Below are 22,232 nucleotides of genomic sequence, written 5' to 3' on the forward strand. Positions count from 1 at the left end.
CCACCACATATAGCGAGTATATAGCATCCATGTCAGTAATGATCATTAGCAATGTCGAAATTCTGGATATCAAGGACGAATATTTAAAACCCTCCGATACCTCCGAACCCTCGGATGTTCGAAAATCCCTAAACCGTAAAATAACTAATCCACTAAAATTGCAGGACACGGCGTGGCGCGTGTAAAGAAGATGGAAGCGGGGTGACGCGGAATAGAGGGAGAGTAGAAGCAAGAGGAGGAAAAGGAGGCTGAGGAAGAGGAGGTGGAGAAGTGGTGAAGGAGGTGGAGGATGCCACTACGGATACGAGGGTAGGAATGGGTAGGAGGAGGCTGAAAGAGAGTCTCCCGCGTCCGAGGGACGACAGAGGGTGCGAATGTACCGCGGGGGCAAGCAGGCAGCACGGGGATGCTGCGAGAGAGCAGAGAGAGGTGTTCAGTCGCGCGACGGCTCTCGCCCCGGCCAGTCGATTGAGCCGTGTTACGCCAACAGCGGCCGGAAGCAGCCGCGTGAAAAAGTTGGCGCGAGATCACTTCCGCCGCGCAATTTTTCCGGTGGTCGATTGCGAAGCGTGCAGCGTCCGCCTCTGATCGCCCGCGTGCGAGGCGGACGAGTGACTTTCTGAAGCAACCACCTGTACGTCGTCACAACCATCGCCGTCGTCGTCGCCGTCATCACCGGATCCTCGCACATCAGCAGACGCGCGTACGCACTAAGCCGGGAACGACCAATCGGGCTCTCGCCACTGTGTCGCGCGCGACCGGCGAGCATTCGCGGCCGCCTTGCGCGAAAAACGTGGTCGTCCTCGTTTGCGCGTCCGAGGGTCAATTCTTGGAGTCAAGGTCAAGGAATTCCTGGGGGAATGCAGATTCGACGTGATCAGTGAATCGACTGGAATCGGGATCATTGAGAGCGCAGATACGAGGGAAGGATTTTCTCGATGAAGGTAAGAACTTGTTTTATGCTAATTCCGCGTCCACTTCTCGTACCTAGAAACCACCGGAGCGTGTTGATTTGCGCGCGACAGAAAGATTGATCTCGTACAAGGTCGAAAGAGAAAGGTGAGAGAGAGAAAAAAAGAAAGAGATGTTCCCCGCGGTAATTTGCCTAGTAAGATGTTTTTTTTGCTTCAAATTCAGATAATGCCAAATTTGAAAACAACAAATTCGCAAAAAGTCATTAAATGACTTTATCACCTGGCACGCATCATTAATGCGAGTTTGCATTAACAATTTTCAGCCTAAATTAGATACTTTTGAGTTACAATAATGCAGGAATTTACAAGAAATGATTTTCATAATTACTGCCTAGGCAATATGTTTCACGCATTTAATTTATTTAATCTAATGTTAATCACACTTTATAGCGTAATACATAAGCATGAAATGAATAGGTTATTATTAATCAATTACTAGTTATATGATAATTTCAGTTACTTGCGCTTTTATATGTTTTTCGTAGTTCGCACATTATTTTAAATTATATGGATATAATAATAATATCGCGAAAAATGACATAACTCGCGTGATAAATTATGTGCGGCATAAAAATTGCTAATTTCTTTTTTATGTATGCGTGTCTGCGGTAATATCACCTTAACATATTTAAAATGAAATTAATACTCTTGAATAATTTTATCGAAGTTTGTTTAATTACATGGATTTTACGCTAATTGCTCTTTCGCTTGGTAATTATTAATCGGTTGTTTAGGTCACATTGTAAGTCTACAATTAATTATTTTGTAGACGCAAAACGAAACTATTTTTTACTATATTTTCGGAAAGTTGATTATTTATGAACAATCATAATAACAATAAAAGACGCAGCATTTAAAATAATTTTTGAATCGAATTCTTCAATTAGCGGAGTGTGATAATTTGACAGGTTTTTATTAATTCGTCAATTTCGGTAATCTCTAAAATTTTTATTAAGCTATATACGTTTATCGATTACCATTGCGGAAAGTGATACGTTCTTCCATTATAAAGTATTGTTTGATCATGCGCGCGCGCTCTTGTTTCTTATCGAATGATTTTTAAAGCGGAAAAGAGCGTCGCGCGCTTCCCGAGTTTATATTTGAGTAACAATATGAAGCACTTATTTCAATAACAGCGCAATTGTATTGTCTTTCAATTAACCCTATGATATTTTATGAAAAATTAAATATGAATGAATATGAATATGAATATATAAAATTAACTATAAATGAATAGAACCTTTTTTTTATTTTCAATTTCATTAAATTTGGAAGCAAATGCGTTGAAAGAACAGAAGCTTTATTAATTTAATTTATTGAAACATTGGAATTCTATTTTAAAAACATTCATTTTTAAAAGAATTTTTATATAAGTTTAGAGATAGATGGATTGATAATTTACGATCATTCATCGTGCGTTTTGCCACAGAAAACTTGAAATTTAAAACAAATTAAATTTTTTAATTAAATTTAAAATAAAATTAAAGCATTTAATTTTTTTATTAATATAAATCAGTACATATAGCAGCGTTTTAGTTAGCCAGTGTATCATATAACTAATACTGTGTTTTGGATTCCGTAACTTAAAAAATCGTACATTGCCAAATTACATAAAATATCATCCCAAGAAGTTTGAAGATGTAGAAACGTTGGGCAATTTTCACATCGATTTTTCTACCCTTCATTCCTCCGAGGCACATACATTTGTTAAATTTCCGAACGGCATCGAGAATTCCGATGCACGTAACTCATAGTAATTACTTTTGTGCTGGACCTTTTCTACCGAACATTGATCAATGAGCTCTTACCCCGCGAAAAGCGAAAAAGCAACGGGCCACGAACGCTGGCACATCAGACGAGGATTTTCTCCTCGAAAATTCTTCTTCTCCACGCGTATCACAGCGATTTGTGTGCATAATCAATTTGCGCGTGCATCCCGCGGATTGGCGGAAGCTCGATAAAGCGCGACGGCGTTTGATCGCGTGGGATTGGCTGAAAAGCCGATGCTGCCATACGCGAAATCTCAGCTAAACGTACACGTAGCGGTCGCGTGCTCACCCCCTGTACTCAGCCACCTGCGTACGTGCACGCATACGGCAAATACTTGCAAGTGCGCCCCGCGCGCACTACCTACAGACAAATACATTTTCATGGAATGCAAAATGCGGAGCGACGGTTACGGCCGCATGAATTAGTGAACACTGTCTGCATCTCCATACGCATATTTCACCGGGCTGATATAGTGAATTCCTTCCTCGCTACCTGACAACCGTAACTCATAGTTCACGGTTAACCGTAACCTTCACCCTTTCAACCTTCCTGACACGAGTGGCAGGAATGACGGTATAATATTGAGATGTTCCGGCGAGACGTTCGAAGCTGCATTGATTTGCTAATTTAATCGATTTTAATCTCGTTCGATCTAAATCTGTGCGTCTGAACATTGTGAAACGAGCTGTTTTACAAAATTACATCTCTTTTCATTGCCTATAATTTTATTTTGGCTACATATTACGTATGTAGGCAATATCTAATAATTAACCATTAGAAGGTACATATAATTTTGTGTATTTTATATTATTTTATATGCACGATATTTATATTTAAACAAATTCTGGCAATTAATTTTTTAAATTATTTTTTATAAATTAAAATACAATATCTCCTTTATTTCAATATCTGTTTAAATTAAAATACTTAGCTCTGTTAAGATATATATATATATATATATATAACATATAAATTTAAATATTTATTTATTGTAATAAAATTATTATTACAAGATAATAATTGTGTCAGTACGGTCAGTAGTTGATTTTCAATTTTGTAAATCAATTTACGTACAATACAGGCAATTACGTTGATAATGTCTACATCATAGAAAATAATCATGGACATGATGGTAATTACTTGGTTGATGAATTATTTGGTTAACTGACTCAATACGTATGTTACAAATGTTACATGCTGTGATAGCGATATACAACAATACTTCTTTTATTAATAAGATCCGTGTTAACAAATCTTTACAAAAATGAGCCGCAGTGGTGTTTTCTTTTTCTGAAAATATGCACGTAATAAAAACTGCCGATATCAATTATTAATCTCATTGCACATTTTTCACTGAATGTTCACGCGCAACGGAGCAGCCCGCAAGAATTTTGCAACGGCACTTTACGGCTCGTATATTTTATCACCTCGCAATTTTTTTCTCGTCGCACGACTGTTAAATGGTTGACCGAGTTTTATGTTCTACGCGAGGCAGACTCCATGAACATAATCAAAGGTAAAATAACAAATGGAAGGTGTATGCATTAAACTGGAAATCAATTGTGTGTTGTTGTTGTTGCAGCCAAATATTATCAATTCTTTTTTTGCATTTCCAAATATAACTATGTTTGTTGAAAATAATTACATTTTTAGCCGTGAGAAGAAAAATTTATCCCATATCCGGAGAATGTTATGTCACTTATAAGAAAGTGTTATAAATAAGCAAATAATATCATTAGTAATCGAAATAATTAATATAAATGCTGTTATTTATCGAAATAACGACTAATGAATTTATCGTTTGACACGATCGCTAGTTTGAACAACGGACATCATAAACCACGATGTTCTGTCTTGCACGTAGCAACCCACCGAATCGATTCATTAAGGGATGATCCAACGATGTATTGTGCTTAATCGACTGTGTTAAACAATGCACCTCTTCCATGCTCTGCTATCGTGCTATAAATAAACAAGCGCTTTATGGCCAAAATTTTCTGACTTAAAACTGTCGTAGTGTTACCCCTTTCACGCAGAAGAGCATATTTAGGCCGAGAAAACATACAGTCTCTATGTTCCTGTTGCAGATAACTGTTGTATTTAGTTCTCGCAAATATAGCTGTTCGATTTTATAAACATTCTAAAAAATTTTGTTTAATACTGTAGTATAGTACAATTATGTTAAATTTTATTATTTCAGTAGAAAGAAATTATTTATCAACCAAGTAATCGCTATTGTTGTTTATGATCATTGATTACTGGTGACAAAACAGGTAACACAGAATTTAATGCTGCCTTTTATCCGAGAATAGTGCGTTTGAATTTTGCACGACTTTCCGTCTTATTGGGTTCCGTATTTCTTCAATTCCGTTAAAAGCTATTTTAGTTAAATGGTTTCTTTCTTATTTAGTTAAATGGTTTCTCTCTTATTCACCGCTTCAATATCCGGGCACATAATCGAGAATATGATCCCGTACCACGTTATTTAAAAAAACGCAATGAATTATTTTACATTGGCCTATATTCTCACCGTATGATTATTGGTTTTATTTATATATAAAGCAATTCTGCAATTTTCTTTACATGACATTTATGCACTATTCTGAGAAGAAAAATGAAAGTTTTTGATGAAATTAGAAAATTAAATATTTTATTTATCATTTTTATTAATTCTTAAATTTAATATGTGAACACTTTTTTGATAAATTTGATATAAATAAAATATTTTTCTAGGAAAGATCGTTTAAGATTAATAAAAAATATCTATGTTAATTTACTCTTTATATTCTCAGTATAATTATCGCTATAACCATTTCTATGAATAAATTTATATTATGTTTACTATATTACAAGAATGGATAAATAATAAATATATTCTAGAAAATTGCCACCATTACACGAGGAAATAAAAATATACTTCGCCACCAAGTAAATCCTTTGGTGCTGAGTACAAAGTAAGCTCCAACTTTGAACAGGAAATTCATTGGGTATGGAAAAACGATTGAACTTTTATTCTATCGCGTGTTTCACAGGCGGCGTTCGCATGCAACGTATTTTCGTTCTTATTCATTTATGGGAACCGTGCCAACCGATAGAGTACATACAATGAATACGGTGAATTATTGGTCGGTGTCTCCCTTTTTTCGCACGAATGCAAAGCGTAAGATTCGATCAAATCAATTCTGCGCATTTGCTTGAGATTGTACTCAATGAACTTGCAAAATTGCGTAGCGATGTGTTATTAAGTCTAACTCGAAAATAATCTACTATTTTCCTTAAATTAACTGCGTTTAAGTAGATTGGCTATTTTACATGCCTAAATTTGCGTAGATAAATTTTCAACAGGCGTTGAAATTCAGAGGTATTTTATTAATGAATGCACATAACAGAGCTAAGCATCCTGCTGCTGTATATGAACTGTCTTGTTTGTTAGATCGTGATTATAAATGGGTTTCACTAGGTAATATGCATATCATGCGGTGGGATCTTGGCACGTTTAACCCTTTCAAACTAAGTGACATAATTCTCGCTGCACCTATTGTCAGCTTACCTATCGGATGAATCAGTCTTTAGGTTCTCATATTAGTCAAGAAAGACAATTGCATTGAAACGTAATTGTTAAACTTTACACAGGCGCGGTCAGGAAGGATCAACACATTTACAACTAACGTCATATTTGAATGATATATGCGACCAAGCCGGTTTGCGGTTTCGCTTCTCACCGTGCACTGTCGTATACGAGGGTAACCAAAGATTTATTATTATATTATCCACGCTTCATATATATATAAGGATGGCATCTTTTCTTATTGAAAATGTTTAGCCGTCATCTATTCTCTTTCACAATCAAATTGAACTTTTGCTTGCAAAGTTGTGCACGGTAAATTACCATTACGCTTAAAATTAACTGTAGGACGAACTTTTCTTATTTGTAAACTACTCAAGAACGTAGATTACAAAACCACTTTAATTCTGAATGATTAATGACTCAAAAGCTGCGCGGGATGATTAGACATAAAAATTTACTTTAAATTAATTAAAAAATTGTAAAGAAAAAGAGAGAAATTTTGAGCAGAGTGAGAGACAGAGAGAGAGTCTACGGAACGAATAAATTGACAGGATACATGCCGACATTTTGAAATTCGTAGATTCTGCTGACTAAAGTGCACTGTACGGTTCATCAGAGAAAGAGAGAGAAAGAGAGAGGAAAAGAAAGGGAAAGAGACTGCATTTTTCAACATCTCTTTACATTTCGTCGAATGTGTTAACTTGATTCTGCCATCACAGAGCGGCGAAGTCGCCACAGCATCCGTATCGTCTAGGAATCTCGCTACATCCGGCCGGTCCATGTACCACCGAATAAATTTCCGTCACCGCCGCCGGTGATTCATTTCTGGCTGGCAGCGAAAGGTCGACTTCTTGTCGGCCGAGGAAAAGCGAGGGCGACCGCGTCTCGTACACGCGCGAAAAACGTGCGACGATCCTTAGCCCGTGGCAGACCAGGAACTTAGCCATTGAAATATCGTCTCGGGGAGATATTCACGAGAGGAGGGGTAAAGGCAATTAGTTACTGCCATAAATTACCATTACAAGCGCGCGCACGCGGCGCCGGCGTTTCTACCGGAGCCGGCCGATCCTTTTTATTCGCCGACTCCTGATATTGGGTTAATGAAACGATGCACCGCGAGCACGATGCTGTTGCAATCGATTTTAGTTAGATGCAACGGGTTACATGGCGCACGAGTCGGCTTACATGATCCGTACCGCGAGTACCGGCGAAGGATAGTGATGACTCTGAAAACAGAAAAGAAATGAAGTTTCAAACAATTATGACGGAAGTAATAAAGCTTCCGAGCTCGAGAGTTAGTAGGACTAATGTACTCTTCCAGTGATCCTTCTTTTTGACTTTTCCTTTAAAGAAAACTTGCGGAATCAATAATGGAGTATTACGAATCATCAGGCAATGATTTTAATGTTATATTGTAATTGTAAGTAATTTTTTACAACGATACGATCATGTAACTTTAAATTTGATCTTACACAGAGTAATATTTGCAAAGAGATTCATATACACATATTCGAGGCGTTAGAACATTTTATACAATTTATTTATATATTTATGTGCGTAAAATATTATTCACTGTAAATATTTTCATTGATCATAATTGTAAATAAGTAGTTAATGCCTGATAACGTACTCGTATATGTTCAGTTCGGAATATTGATGCATTAGTATTTCGGTGTGGTATCACTCGGAAGCACTCGTTAATGGGCCGGCTGGAGGAAACGGAGATACAGTATGCAGTACCACCGGTCCGCAGCTATATTACCAGGATTCCGTTTTTCCGGTGACAATATTGAGGGTGGAAACGCTATTGTCCCTTGGGTCCATATATATCCGACATACTCGCGAATTGTTACATACGCATGAATCTTTCGTGAATGTACGTATATATTCACACCACTTACTGCCGAAAGTATTAAATCGTGCGAAAACGAGTCCCCTGCTGAGATAAAAATCAAAACGATATGTTACTTGTGCCTTCGCTGCTAACATGAGTATATTATACGTAATTGCCTTTTGCGCGAACGTTCCTACTACTCTGCTCTATTACATATGTTAATATTATTTTGGTGTTAAAGATTTGTTTAGATTAATTATTTTATTACTTGAAGTACTATACGTGGCGTATTTTTATATGTAAATATTTAAAATCAATCTCGCTTTATAGAAAAATATTATTCGACGAGACGTTCCTTTTTATTCTATTCCATTTATTCTTTCATTGCATTCCATTTTTTATCAGAATACTTGGAATTTATTTCGAGTCTCAGGAGTCCTTTCAGCATCATATTACCATTAAATATCAAGTAAGCTTATGCTTGTTTTCGTAGATTGTATAGTTCTCATCTCGTTATTCAATCTTTTGTAGCAATCCTGTTTGACTACGTCGACATCTTTGTCTATACAGGGTGAGGCACCTAAACAGGCCACCTGAATATCGCTGTTATACCTCGGCTGTTATTGATGATAGAAAAAAATGTGTCAGACCAAACTTGCATGGTTTCGAGGGATACATAATTTGTTCTAAATAATTTTTTATTAGGTAGACGCGTAGAGGTCATATGAAGGTCAACTTCGTTTTTTTAAATGGTATATGTTTTTTACGTACCATCTAGTAAAGCGTTTGAAGATGCGCACATTGATCTACGGGTCAAAATCATTCAAGGTCACTGAAGGCTAAAATTTCTAAGTGCTAGAACTTTTTCATTTCTGAGTTTACGGTATTTTCAATAGCAGAGAACTCTAGGCAATATAAAAAATATAGATATCAACAACTCAGAACTTCTCGGAAAAGAAAAAATTTTTAACGGCTAGAACTTTTTCATTTCTGAATTTACGGTATTTTCAATAGCAGAGAACTCTAGGCAATATAAAAAATAATGATATCATCAACTCAGAACTTCTCGGAAAAGAAAAAATTTCTAAGTGCTAGAACTTTTTCATTTCTGAATGTACGGTATTTTTAATAGCAGAGAATTCTAGGCAATATAAAAAATAATGATATCATCAACTCAGAACTTCTCGGAAAAGAAAAAATTTCTAAGTGCTAGAACTTTTTCATTTCTGAATGTACGGTATTTTTAATAGCAGAGAATTCTAGGCAATATAAAAAATATAGATATCAACAACTCAGAACTTCTCGGAAAAGAAAAAATTTCTAACGGCTAGAATTTTTTCATTTCTGAATTTACGGTATTTTCAATAGCAGAGAACTCTAGGCAATATAAAAAATATAGATATCAACAACTCAGAACTTCTCGGAAAAGAAAAAATTTCTAACGGCTAGAACTTTTTCATTTCTGAGTTTACGGTATTTTCAATGGCAGAGAACTCTAGGCAATATAAAAAATAATGATATCATCAACTCAGAACTTCTCGGAAAAGAAAAAATTTCTAACGACTAGAACTTTTTCATTTCTGAGTTTACGGTATTTTCAATAGCAGAGAACTCTAGGCAATATAAAAAATATAGATATCAACAACTCAGAACTTCTCGGAAAAGAAAAAATTTCTAACGGCTAGAACTTTTTCATTTCTGAGTTTACGGTATTTTCAATAGCAGAGAACTCTAGGCAATATAAAAAATAATATCATCAACTCAGAACTTCTCGGAAAAGAAAAAATTTCTAACGGCTAGAACTTTTTCATTTCTGAGTTTACGGTATTTTCAATAGCAGAGAACTCTAGGCAATATAAAAAATAATGATATCATCAACTCAGAACTTCTCGGAAAAGAAAAAATTTCTAACGGCTAGAACTTTTTCATTTCTGAGTTTACGGTATTTTCAATAGCAGAGAACTCTAGGCAATATAAAAAATAATATCATCAACTCAGAACTTCTCGGAAAAGAAAAAATTTCTAACGGCTAGAACTTTTTCATTTCTGAGTTTACGGTATTTTCAATGGCAGAGAACTCTAGGCAATATAAAAAATAATGATATCATCAACTCAGAACTTCTCGGAAAAGAAAAAATTTCTAAGGGCTAGAACTTTTTCATTTCTGAATGTACGATATTTTTAATAGCAGAGAACTCTAGGCAATATAAAAAATATAGATATCAACAACTCAGAACTTCTCGGAAAAGAAAAAATTTTTAACGGCTAGAACTTTTTCATTTCTGAATTTACGGTATTTTCAATAGCAGAGAACTCTAGGCAATATAAAAAAAAATGATATCATCAACTCAGAACTTCTCGGAAAAGAAAAAATTTCTAAGTGCTAGAACTTTTTCATTTCTGAATGTACGGTATTTTCAATAGCAGAGAACTCTAGGCAATATAAAAAATAATGATATCATCAACTCAGAACTTCTCGGAAAAGAAAAAATTTCTAACGGCTAGAACTTTTTCATTTCTGAGTTTACGGTATTTTCAATAGCAGAGAACTCTAGGCAATATAAAGAATATAGATATCAACAACTCAGAACTTCTCGGAAAAGAAAAAATTTCTAACGGCTAGAACTTTTTCATTTCTGAGTTTACGGTATTTTCAATGGCAGAGAACTCTAGGCAATATAAAAAATAATGATATCATCAACTCAGAACTTCTCGGAAAAGAAAAAATTTCTAACGACTAGAACTTTTTCATTTCTGAGTTTACGGTATTTTCAATAGCAGAGAACTCTAGGCAATATAAAAAATATAGATATCAACAACTCAGAACTTCTCGGAAAAGAAAACATTTCTAACGGCTAGAACTTTTTCATTTCTGAGTTTACGGTATTTTCAATAGCAGAGAACTCTAGGCAATATAAAAAATATAGATATCAACAACTCAGAACTTCTCGGAAAAGAAAAAATTTCTAACGGCTAGAACTTTTTCATTTCTGAATGTACGATATTTTTAATAGCAGAGAACTCTAGGCAATATAAAAAATAATTATAACAACAACTCAGAACTTCGCGGAAAAAGAAAAAATTTCTAAGAGCTGGAACTTTTTCATTTCTGAATTTACAGTTTTTTTAATAGCAGAGAACTCTAGGCAATATAAAGTAAATTATTTTCCCTTGCAGTTGGCCTTCAGTGACCGTGAATGATTTTGACCCGTAGATCAATGTGCGGATCTTCAAAAAAAGAAACACTTCTAACTTATTACAATGTATTCTCCTAGATTTAACAGTTGAACAATCTCTATCAAACGTACCATGAATACATGTGCACGTGCGCGCGCGCGCGTATGTGTACATACACGAATATATATCTTATTATCAGCTCACAGATCTATTTAAGATGGAAAATCTAATAATGGAAAATCTAATGTTCTGTATAATAAAGTGGATGAAATGCGTTCAATTACAAGTTGAGGGCAAATCGCGCCGCACCGAAGAGAGCTAACCCACGTTCGTGGTCGCCCGAATTCGGCCGTATATTTCATTAATGAGACGGAACGGGCGCTGTGCAGCGGGGAACGATTAAGGTTTGTAACCTGTGGTTAAGCCTCGTGGTATCGGTTCGTGCGCGAACGTCGGCTCCGTGTGAACACCCATGTACACATACATACGCCCAGACACAATCCATTGGTGCAGGAGTCGCTGAAAATGGAAGCAAATTATCGAATTTTCAAGATATTGGCAGCCGGAGCGACGTCGCATTCTCCTGGCTTTATACGCGTGCAGGATTTTCGAGAAAATGCACGGGCGCAAGTAGGCTAACGTAACTTAGCGCAACTTAACGTAACGTTTGTTCCTGAGGGAATTTGTCACTAGTCTGGTATTAACGAGAACTTAATTTAGATTGTTCATTTAATTTTGGACATTAATTATCCTTTACAGTTTAATCAGAGTCTCGTTAGGCTAATGGCTGATGAGAAACCATCGAGAAACTACTTATCCAAGTATATTAATATAATCTGCTGATAACTTACGGACTTATACACGTGTACATACAGAATATTCAAGCGTTGGTCCTTGTGATTCCACAATTTTTTGACCCTCGCGGGTATCCTCGCGAGTGGAAATTTTTTCAAGGGTTGAAACAAGAGAGCGCTTTAAATGTAACAACGGGCACCGACATTCGATATTTTAAAATGTTATGCAATCGGTTCTAGTATTTAGGATTAACTTAATATTTCAGGATTAACAGTCGAACTTTATTGGACCATCGTAATTTCTACTTTCTACACTCTTCCGCTCGCCCGTTCGGAAAATCCATAGATAGGGGATGCGTTAGTTTCGCGCGTATTTTGTTAAATCGCTTCGTGTGAAGTGCGTGACATAAATGCATTACGCAAACAACGTTCGCACGTGTTTGCGAATAACCGCTTTACTAAGTTGCGTTACAGGGCAAATATTTTTTCACTGTGTTCACAAAGTCATGCCTCTCCCCTCGCCCCTCTGCCATCTACTACCTCGCTTTATCTCTTCTCCCCTCGAGCTACAAATTTAAATTGTTCCGTACTTTGATAAATATTCGGACATATTTGTTTCGTAAATTGCAATACCAGGCTTTTGCAGAAAAGCGGCGCCGGATATGTCGTACTGCGAAACAAAATAAACATCCGTTGCAGTGGCATATGCAATTCGGCGCGTTGTTAAACAAATCTGTTGTTTAATCAAACGGAATTATTTTCAAAGCTAGTTAGCTTTTGCTCTCGTAGATTGCCAAATGTCATAAGTGCTTCCATGGTGTCGTTGTATTTATCTTTGTGTGTTGTTTTTTTATTCCATCTATAATTTGTTAATTAATCCGTGTAACAAGCATTTTTAAGGCTGGTATATTAAAAAGCGCACAACTTTCGACAGTCGATATTTGTAAAATATGTATGTCGAAGGAGAGAAGGGAGGATAATATATACAAGATGAAAGTTTTTCTTTCTACATTCATGTTTCAACCTTTTCAAGCCTCTGACGGCACATGTCGCGGTAAATGAATACAACGTTGTTTTATGTGCAAACTTCGTCGTAATACACACTGTTACTTTGTGGTTTGCATCCTTACAAAGGAAACTGCATTTTATTCACCTGGTTCTGAAACAAAGACAGTTTGTTTATTTAACGAAACAGTATTATACTGTTTATGCTGCATTATTTGCATTATTACTCTATTCTATTATAATTGCATTTTTTCGAAGATTGTTTATTTTTAAGAAAAATATAGTTTAAGAGAAACCTTAATTTCTCTTTCTAAAATAAATTTTCTCTTTATAAAACGTCGTCACAATTTCAAGATAGATGTTATCTAAAGATATTTACGTCTGAATATTAGTGCATGAATAGAAAGAGACACTTTTAAAAATTCTAACATTAAACAATAATTTCCTAACGAATGTAATACATTCTTTACGATTAATTTATATCTTTCTGACGAAATCTGGTCTAAAAATATCGATAAATATTAGGGCCAATCTCACCATCTTTAATTATTATTTAATTTAATTTTGTGATAAAATATTTTACACTGTACATTATATCGCACATGAATATTATACATACATGATATGGAGAACAAAACCACATATATCGATCGACATGTAAAAACGGTGTCATCCCATCTATCCATACCGCGGAAGCATAGGGAAACTCGGGTCAAACTGGAATCGCAACAACCAATTTCCCGGGATGTCGTCGCATACAAGTGGGAACGTAATGGTCCAGGCACCACAGTTGAGTTCTTGTCAGCACGAGCGCGATCGAATCTCATCGAGCGGAACCAACGGGACATTGTAAAAAAGAGAATGGAAAATGGCAAAGTTGCAAGGAGGAGCGGCGAACAGTTGGGAAAACGACGCTCCGCCCGGAACGATTCGCGCGCGCACGGGAAAAACTTTCTTGCGCTCGAAAAGGCACATTCGAAGATTAATTTTCCAAATGCACGGTCGTTCGCGTGTTCTTACACGCGAGAGCGCATCAACTTGGTGCCGTTTGCTGCTACTCAACTTCGTGCGACTCCAGATCAGGCTCAATTGGGGAGGCTTTAGGAACTTTCGCATGACGCGATTGCGACCGTGGTCTTGTACCACAGATAATAGAGATCTGTCTGTATTTCGAGTTCTAAACTGCCATCCTAGTCAGCAACGAGACACATGTCTGTCGCCTGTCTTTAATTGAACGATGAAACAGCTGTTGGAGTGAAACGAGATCATTTTATTCAAGTATTTTGCAGCAATAATGTATATAGCACGTGGCCGTTCTTTTTACTAAAGCTAAAAAAGCTAGATTACAGTTTCAATCATCGAGTCAGTTTTTTTAGAATGCGAGTTATTTAACAATTCACCGGATTTTCTTTATTGTTTTTTTTTAAGTGACTTGATACGTTGCTCATTTGCGTGCATGCAAATGTGGGATTTATTCAAGTATGTGACAAGATAAATATTTGGGTGCAATTCTCATCTCTTGTGCAGCTTCAACAGCTTAAGATTACGCGGTAAATAGATAATCCAGTACAATATATCGCATTCTTGTGTGCACCGTTTCTCGCGGGAATAGTTTTTCAAGTTGAGCTTAATGGATGCTAGATAAATCCAGACTAGACTTCCCAGGACGAATAAAATCAGCAAGTTCTCGTGGTCCTTCCATAGCCGTAGTTTTTCACCGCGCACTTTTTTCGTCGAGTTCCTGAGCGAGTGCAAGCTTTTAAAGATCTTTAACACTAGTGATCCCGCTTCGCTTCACTTAAATCTTTGCTTCATTGAGTGGAAAGGTATTCTCTCTTTCTCTCTTTTGTCTCTATTTCGTTGGTACAAAACTGTGACAAACGGAAGTAATAACTGTGCGCGGGAGCTCATTGACAATTAGTTAATTAGGATATTTATATTGTACAATTTGACGCGTCAATTAATCTGAGCAAATTATTGAAATCGAAGATGTACAACGATGAATCAAACATTAATGCCATTCAAAAAATAAACTACAAATTCCTATTGTGCATATATTTTTTGTAACATTTTGCGTATCAAACAAATTCTTAATTTCTATAAATTATTATAATTTATCTACTGTTTTACAATATTGATACGCTTGTATAGATCCTTCTGAAAACTCAATTTTCATATTGCGTATCCTCCGATTAATTCATCTTCCATGAAGGGAAGTGTTTAATATCGCAAAAGCATTAACCGCTGCTACCGAGCCGAAGACGGAACTCTTGAGAAATTCGCGTACACGTGCTTGAGTTCACAATGTTATCAATGTAAATCTCTCTGAACATGCTTTAACTTCCGGCCATTCAACTACTTCTTGATCCCCATGGATTTCAATGGTCGGTATCTATGAATTGCAGCAATTACGAAAGAAATACTCTGCAGTTGAATAAGATCCACATAGTATATTTAACGATGCATTTCCAGCACACTAATTGCATCTTTTATCACGCAAATCGATACAACGAACAGTCGAACGTATTATACCTACTATAATATAACAATCGCATTATATAATATTATAATAGAATAATCTATTGTCCACATTGAGGACAGATGCATTATATTCATAGAATATTTACAGCAGTATAAAAAACTACGTCGTTCGACGTATTCTCAATTGCTTATTAGTTGCGTATCAGATTTCAATGAATAACTATACATTTCACGAGCAACGCATCTCAACGACGTTTCATTCGTCGTCGAGATCGTCAAAGAATTACAAAGATGTTCGAAAGGTATTAAAAGATACTTAAAATGTACTTCGATCTTTCAGAAGATTTTAAGACATCCATTAGACCCGTTGACTTTATCTCTTTTTTAAACGAAGGACGTTCCTGAAGTATGTTCCAACAAAAGGACCGTGTACTGCGCCAAAGAGAGAATTTTAAAAGCTAGATATATTTTCACGTGCAGATGCCGTGCACAGAATAATATTTGAACTTTTTCGCGCTACGTTGTGCGCAGCAACGGTTTATTCTGCAAATATTCCGCGTGCAAATCGACCATTTATAAATACTTTGTTAAAATGATTACTGTTTAATCATGTATTACGTGCGCGCGTGCCCATTTGAATAATTGTACACGAAATTTCAAGAAGCATTTAAAATTCAACGAGACATCAATTAACGATAATAATGATAAAATCGTATGAAATCACGGGATGACATCGCGGATATTCCACCGTACGCAACAAGTTAGCGGTAACGACGAGCTATGAGGGCATGCTCAAACAAAATCGAAATTAATGTGCGCAGCACGAGGACGGAGCGCGTAATCAAACTGATCAATGCAGGACGATACCGTGATTGCAATTCCATGCATTAATATAGGTACGCAGAGCTTCCGAATTAGGCCGCGATGAAAAACGACGTCGAGCCGAAACACGGACGCAGCTGATGAAGAAACTTGCGCGCAGCTGTATCCGGATAATGTATCTGGGCTGCGAGAGGTGTGTGAATGTTCGAGCCACCATCCCCTTTTGCCTTCATCGGGGATTCTGACGCCCTCGTGACTGGAGATCGCGACAATTAGGCGAGAATCGTCGAGCTGGAGCAAGGCCTGCCTCGAAATTAATCCGCCGGGAGGATAACGTCCCTTCGCTATTTTGCCTTCGTTGCTACCTGTGGCAACGAGCTCTTCGACATTGAATCGCACTGGTGTGCGGCGACCTGGAAGAGAATGCGGAGCTTAATATGCGTCTCCTTTTTTCATGCATACTGAATGCTACAGAAATATCAAGAAATAATTTGGTGAATGCGCAATTAACTACTTTTCAATTATAAGCAATTGAAAGTTCAACTATGAATGGAATCTTATTAGATTCTTAATTGATATCTATTTTCTTAGGTCATTCACTTTGTGAGAATATACATATATCTTGTTACAATATTAATTTACAATAATGAACAAAATTAATTTACACAAAAGCGCACGGAAGAAAAATTTTACCTAGAGAAATTCTCCATGAATAAAAGAAGTAGCGATAATTTTTTGACGAAGAGGAGGAAGAAGAAAGAACGCGCATGTATCTACATAAGTATCTACTTTATTGCCGATTGTTAATGTATCAAAGCAGAATAAGTCAGGAAAATCTACGAGGCTGCCTCGAGACACCTCGAAAAGGCGGGCAGACCCAAACATGCGCTCATCCCGTTGCAGAGAAGAATAATGCAGATTTGCATAGATATCGCGCGGTTACTTTCCGGCTATTTTTCATGCCGCTATCGTGACGGAAGTAATAATTAACCGTCTCAACAAAAGATTTAGGCTGCGTCGCAACGTCCGGCCACCGAACCGTAAGCTCGCAGGGACAAAGGCCCTTCCAGGGTACCTATAATTCAATCTCCGTATTGTCCCCGTGCGACATCATTCGTCGACGGGTGTCGTCTTTCGCCATTAAGCAGAATAGCCGGACAATGGACGCAATGCGCTATTAACCCTTTCGGCGTTGAGAGTTTCGAGAGCCGAAGAGCATGCTCGTGGCACCCCATAACGACTACAATCCGACTAGGCACTCTAGTACAGTGAATGCATTTAGCGCATTTGCCCATAACGCAGCTCAAGTAATTTGCCTCGCTGCGTTTTGCCCGAGATTAGATTGGGATATGTACATCTTGCAAATATTTCGGCCCATGCACTTGATTGTGTTAATATGCATTCGTAATACAGACAGATACTTATGCCTTCTTGTGCAATTTAATCTGCATGGTTGCAAGAAGTCATTTTTGCGTAATTTAGTTTTTAAGAGATTAAATGTTCTAGTAGCTGTAGGAAATTGTCAAACGATGCTCGACGATAAAAATGTTACGATATTGATATCGAGAGACAAATGTCACAATAGCTTTCGAGCAATTTAATAACGTTTTGCAGAATAAGACAATTCGATTTTTCTCACGTTTGTTAAATATTGAAATTCGATATAAAAGCGTTTTAATTACCGCCGCTAAGAACTTGAGCGTGTTGTTTTCTCATTTACCGACTCGTTATAAATGGTGAGATGAGCTTTATTACAGAAGTTTTAATTAATTATGAGATTGTACAAGGTTTGCATAAGCATCAAAGACTTTCCTCTTTCATGGTTTCTATTAATGAAACGTTTAATTTGAGTTGCGACTTGAAAAGGAGATTATTGTACTATTATTACTACAATTTAGAATTTACAGAATGTAGGTAAAAATGATAATCTTTTTTAATACTCAGTTTAACACTCAATAAAGTTTAATTTTGTTTAGATCATATTGAAATCTCTCTCGCTTTCTTTCTCCTTTTCTATTTGAGATGTTTATATTTTTGCATTTCTGAAATACAAAACAAAATCCTAGAATATATACTTAGAAACAAACTTAATTTACTTACAAACTTATTTTAGAGTAAAAATTATTATTTTTATCAGTTTCAATGAATTCTCTCCTTAGAGGGTTTCATTGAAGGGGAAATAATCTGGTAATTGGTAAAAGAGTGTAGGTGAGATATTACTATTAGTATAAGTACGGAAATGATAAATAGAATTGAGAGTCACATAAGAGGCTTTATCTGTGGAATAAAAGAATATTATTTTGTAATATTTAATATTGTTAAATTGAAAATTTAAAGTTTTAAAGATTTGAACTAATTCTTTCCATTAAAAAGTAATTTAAATTTGTTGATTCGATTACGATGGGTATAAATCTGTGATTTATACCACAAATTTCTGAACATTGGCCGTAAAATAATCCTGGTCGATATATAAATAGATTAGTTTGATTAAGGCGGCCTGGGGTCGAATCTATTTTAATTCCAAGGGAGGGAACTGTTCATGCATGAATGACATCTAAGGAGGCTGTAATAATACGGATGTTAATGTTGAATGGGATAATACATCGGTTATCAACATCAAGGAGCCGAAATTCATTAGATTTAAGTTGATCAGAGGGGGTTATAAATGAATCAAATTCAATGTTAGGGAAATCTGAGTATTCATAACTTCAGTATCATTGATGACCGATAGATTTAATGGTTAATAAGCATGATGGTGATTCGTCTGTTAAATATAAAATATTAATTGATGGGATAGCAATTATGATTAGAATAAACATAGGGGTAATTGTTCATAGAATTTCAATTAGGTGTCCATGAAGAAGAAACCAGTCAGTTAGAGTGTTAAAAATTAACGAGGTTATAATATATAAGATTATGCATGTAATGAAAATTAAAATAACCATGGCGGAATCGTGGAAGGAGATTATTATGTCAAGAATGGGGGAGTTAGAATTTTGAATTCTCAATATTCAAGTATTGATTTTTAATAAAGAAAAATAATTTTTCTGATATCATTGAGAGGGGGAAGGAGGGTGTTAGTTAGTTTTGTAGTTTAGGGAAAATATTAAATTGCAAATTTAAGGACCTACTTTATGAAAATAAAGGTAGTAAAGCTTATTTTTATATTGAATTAAGTTTGAGGCAATAAGATTTACTAAGGAAGGATTAGTTTTTTAAACTTTGAAGGTTTAGGGTTTAGGACACTAATCTAAAATCTTTTTTATTCTTGAGTTTAAAGTATAATTAAGGAGACGGATAAAAGAGGAATGGTAAAATAGATTATGTAATTTGTATTTATTTTAATATGAGGTATTTTTCAGGGAATTAAATGAGGTAGAGGGGAGGTAATTAATTTAATGTTAGTAGATATCAGTCAGGGTTATCTTAACAATTAGATTAATATCAATATACAATATAAATAAGGACCTAAATAATATAATTAAGGGTATAACATTAAGTTCTATTTCTATGATAAATAAAAAGATTGTATATATCACTTAATAATAAAAAATGAGAACGGAGGAAGCCCAGATATGTTTATTATTGAAAATATTAATAGGAATTTCATACAAAAATTGGATTTCAATCAGGTGGAGGACTTAATTTTAAAGGCTTTAAATAGCTTAGTGATTAGAAAAAGAATAAGAGAGTAGAATAAGAAATAAATTACTCAGATGGTTGGGGAGAAGACAATTAGGAGAAGTATTCATCCTGTTTGATTAATTGAGGAATATGCCATAAATTTTTTGAAATTAGTAATATTAAGTATTGAAAATGGGGGAATAATTATAGAAAGAATGATTGGTAAGAAGAACAGGGAGGAGTGAAAATTGAGCAATCAGATTAGGATGAGGGGGATAACCTTCTGAATTGTAAAAAGGATAAAGATTGTAAATCATTTTATATATAGAGAAATTAGTGGGAGTCAGAGGTGGAAGGGGGGAAGACCTAATTTTAACAACAAACTTCTGAGTATTAGGATCAGTACTGCAGAGTTACTTAATTTTAAGGAGTTGATTAGTAATAAGATAATTAAAATGAAAGATGCCCTGATTTGAATAAAAAAGTATAAGAAGATTATTTTTTTATTTTTTATTAACAAGATAATGTGAGTTGTGTATAGGAAATTATTAATTTCTATGATAAATCAAATTAAAATTAGATCATTAGTTAATATAATAATAGAAAATAATTATACATCATAAAATGTTTTACTATTACCTAAACTTATTTATCCTTAGGATCAGAGCTTTAATTGCTATACTATTATTTATTATGATGATTGATTGAGGTTGTATACACATACATTGGAAAAATTAGAAATTTTTCAGAAGTTTTTATATATAGAGTAAAAGATGGGGATAAGAAATAAGTGTGCCTTAATGTATGATGCATGTAAATTTTTGAAATTTTCTGAATTAGTTTAAATCTAATAGACACAGAAGTAAAGAATAAGTGTTAGGAGGGGAAGGGAGATAAATAATGAAGGTATTTTATTATCTAATTACATTATTAATTCTATCAGAATTACCCTTTTTTAGGCACTTCATTCTCCCTCATTGCCTTGAGTGAGAGAAAGAAGGGGCGATTTTGCTTGATTAATTCATAATTAATAAGAGAAGGGCAATTTCTGTTTTTAGGGTGTGAACCTAATAGCTTGTTATCTTAGCTGACATATTATTTGTTGGTTTTAAAGTCAGTTAAGGTGAAATTGATTGGGAAGAATTAGCCCCCCCCCCGGGGGGGAGGGGGGGGCTAAAGGATTAAAGTAGATGGGCGGGAAGGTGCCCATCTACTAGAACATGATATTTTACTTTGTAATTCTTTATGTATTTGAAAAGCTGTTTGGGGTGTTGTTAGAATTATTAATAAATTTGGAAAAATTAAAATTGGGGTTTTTTAAAGAAAAACAGCTAATTTGAAGAATTTATTTCAATGTTAAATTAATGATATATAAGTATTTATTTAAATATAAAACTTAAATTATCAAATATATGATAATTAAATTCTTATAAAACATTAATTGATATATTAATGTTTAAGATCTTATATCTTAATGTATAATTAATATTAATTAATTTTTAATTTTACAATTAAATGTTAAATTGTAAATTAATGATAGGAAAATATAACATTATGATAAATAAAATATTATGAATCTGATTATATTAATGTATAAAATCCTAATTATCACAAATAACGTATATGATAATTAATTAAGTATTATAGTATCAGATTTTATATAATCTTATATCATTATTATTATTTAACTATTATTATTTAATAATAATATATATATATGTACGTATATATATATATTTAAGTAATTATAATTTAATTAAATACTTAATGATTAAATAAAAAATTAATGTTATATAAATTTAAATATAGAAACTAATTGGTTAATAAACATTAATGTAATATACTTATATTTACTAGTAAAAGATTTTAAAAAGGAAATTTTAGTACTTTATATTAAATAAGAATTTAATGTATTTTCGCTGATATGTATTACACTGATATTTTATTCTGATGTTTTATATTACTATTTTACTGTTAGTGAAACTGTTGTATCAGCAAGCAAAACCTTCTAATGATATCTCGTTTCATCCAGCAATAATATGTCACTGCACATAATTACAACGTTATTATCATTTCCCTTGATTTAAGTATTCGAGAATGTTATTCAGATTATTAAACTAATAGCCGCAATCACTCTCTCTCTCTCTCTCTCTTTGTCTCTTTATCAGTTCATACAATTATGA

The 22,232-nt window shown here is 34.8% G+C and overlaps 1 protein-coding gene and 1 pseudogene across 1 annotated transcript in view; one reads left to right on the forward strand and one right to left on the reverse strand.

Moving 5' to 3' along the window:
* The first annotated feature begins 392 nt into the window (after nt 1-392).
* Nucleotides 393-22,232, forward strand: part of LOC105282964 (monocarboxylate transporter 4) — a 76,238-nt gene continuing 54,398 nt past the window's right edge. The window contains exon 1 of the mRNA XM_026975134.1: nt 393-944. The gene's annotated coding sequence lies outside the window, so the exon portion shown is untranslated. The remainder of the gene's footprint in view (nt 945-22,232) is intronic.
* Nucleotides 12,057-21,017, reverse strand: LOC109611243 (annotated as a pseudogene).

The sequence above is a fragment of the Ooceraea biroi genome, chromosome 14 (assembly GCF_003672135.1).
Source record: "Ooceraea biroi isolate clonal line C1 chromosome 14, Obir_v5.4, whole genome shotgun sequence".
In the NCBI taxonomy this organism is placed as follows: Eukaryota; Metazoa; Arthropoda; class Insecta; order Hymenoptera; family Formicidae; genus Ooceraea; species Ooceraea biroi.